This window comes from Phocoena sinus, chromosome 13 (assembly GCF_008692025.1).
Source record: "Phocoena sinus isolate mPhoSin1 chromosome 13, mPhoSin1.pri, whole genome shotgun sequence".
NCBI lineage: Eukaryota > Metazoa > Chordata > Mammalia > Artiodactyla > Phocoenidae > Phocoena > Phocoena sinus.
Genome location: NC_045775.1, coordinates 67,164,102 through 67,166,556, shown reverse-complemented (window position 1 = coordinate 67,166,556; position 2,455 = coordinate 67,164,102). Strand labels below are relative to the sequence as shown.

General features: G+C 41.4%; 1 pseudogene; it reads right to left on the bottom strand.

The window, feature by feature from the left end:
• Window positions 1–1,365: 1,365 nt before the first annotated feature.
• On the bottom strand, window positions 1,366–2,054 carry LOC116764785 (annotated as a pseudogene).
• Window positions 2,055–2,455: the final 401 nt, after the last annotated feature.

Here is a 2,455-nt window from a genome sequence, read left to right as displayed (position 1 = left end):
TACTGAGATAGATCTATTTAAGTCTGCCTTAGAGATGGAGTGGTTGATCAGTGAAACAAATAACTATGTATGTAACTGGCCACACAGAATAAAAACAGAATTTGTGCTACTACGAGTGTATTTTATGGAGAATAGGGCCACATGGAGTATAGGGTTAGAGACCTTCAATGTGCTAAACTGCCTTTGTAAAAAGTAAATTTTTTAAAGCATGCAAGACAGAAACCTGGAATAATTGAAATTTTAAAATTTACATAAATAAAGAAATAAGAAATAACAAAAATACGTGACTCTCAGTTTTCCAGAGCTTCACACCTAGCTGGGGCTCAAGTTAAATTGTTTAAGCTTCTCTGTGACATTTGAGTGAAGAATAAAAACAAGGCTAGTGTCCTGGTCAGGTGGGGTAATACCTTGCACAGGTCATTTATGTCCTTAGGCTGCAAATCTGTAACCTGACTCTCCCCCACCATGCCACCACCAGGGCTCCAGTCACCCCAGTGCTCAGGGACAGCCACAGTGCCCCAGTCCTGCACAGGACAGGAAATGAGCTCTTTAACAGCCTTCAGAAGGGTGGAAAAGAGGATCCTCAGTGCAGCCCAATCCCCTGAAACAGTAACACTGTAACTATGGCTCTCATTCCTCTTTCCTCACCATTCTCCTAATATTACTTTCTCAACAAGTAGAAAAATAAGCTATAAGTAGGCTGAAGTGGCAATAAAAACACTCAAAGCAAACACTAAAAATCATGATGCCTCTGAATATAGCAGATCTACCTCCACACACTTGTTTGTAATTGTTTTGCCTTGTTCAAGTTTTAAATGATAAAGCCCTAAAATGCTGAGACTCAAGTCTACTCCTAATTTGGGATGTTTTCCAAGGATTACTACCAAAAACAAACTAGTAAGAATAAAATGAAAGAGCATATTTTAAAGCGGGGAGGGGATCTGCCATCCCGCCCATCATCCTGAGCAGTCAGCTTTGCTGAAAGTCTGCAGAGCCCCAGAGGCTGTGGGGATATCACATGGCTGCCTCAGGAAGGTTCCATCCTACAACTCCTGAAGTAACGTGCAACCAGTTCTAGTCTGAGGTTTCAAAGTCTAACATTAAACCAAGACAGCTGCAGTTCTTCTTGCCACAATCACTCACTCACTCATACATCACCATATTACTAGCATAACACTAAAATAAATTATCCCTTAACCACTAAGGCCTAACTCTAAAAAGAAAATGGCCTTTACAAACAGGTGTGTTCAAATAAGATATTCTGAGAGTTCCATAAAAAAACTCCTAGAATGAGCCAGTGCCCTCAAATAGTCTACGTTTTAGCTAAACAGCAGTCCAAAGTCTTCTCTGTGGTACTTATATGGATTAGTTATAAGTATGATGTCACTACTTTCAAAAGAACTACTAAAACTATTATTAAAAACATTTATAACAAACAGAAATGCCCTGCAAATTATATTATTGCACCCAGGGTATCAGAAGCTATGCACATCCAGTTTCCAAGGACTCTAGAAGACCCAGAACAGAGATCCTAAGGCCATGCCTGTGGCTGTTCCAGGCAGCATGCCCAGGTCACAGTCATTGTCTCGATACCACTCACGAATGATGACTTGTTTGGTAGGCTGCTCTCCGTAAAGTCCGGCATACAGGTACTGGTAGGGTACAGCATAAGCCTGCCCATTTGAAGCATAGACAACTTGAGTTCCTGGCGGGTATGCACCACTGTATGGACCATAACCATAGGCATCAGGGGTTGGTGCAGCATAGGCTGTGTAAGGAGGTGGGGAGGAAGCCAAGGCAGTCTCATCATACATGACTTCAGAGCCAACATGAGCTGTGTTTGTCCTGGAATCCTGAAGTGTAAATTTCCAGACCAAACAATCATCTGTGCTTTCTGCACAAAGACTGATGGTTTTCCCATCTAGGCAAACAATCTGCAGCAGTCTTTTGGCTTCCCATCTGGAGGCCGAATATCCCGACATTCATGTCCCGTGTGGATGTTGATGCAGTCCACTGGCATGTGGACCTTATCCTCTACACTCTACCGAGTTTGGTCATCAGGTGACCATCTGACCACAGGTCAAACCAATTCTTCCAGCGCTTCAGAATAGTACTCTGTCTCAGCAACCATCCACTCTTCACAAACGCTGTATTTTCACCTGCAAATCCTCCGGCCGCAGCCGCGCACCAAAGTAGGGCAGGAGTGCAAGGACGCTGCCCGGCTCCTCGTCTCCGACTGTCTCAAGCCCTAGTTGTCAATTTTTAAAATAAATTAACTTAAAGTTTTAATGAAATTCCATTAAATATCTAATGGGTATCTAATTCTGAAATTGACAAAAGTTAATATGCATAATCAATAAATTTTCTTATAAAGTAATAAAGATAAAATTGTGCAAATGTAGAATATTTACAAATATGTATGAAACAGAATATTAAAATACACGAGAATATTTAT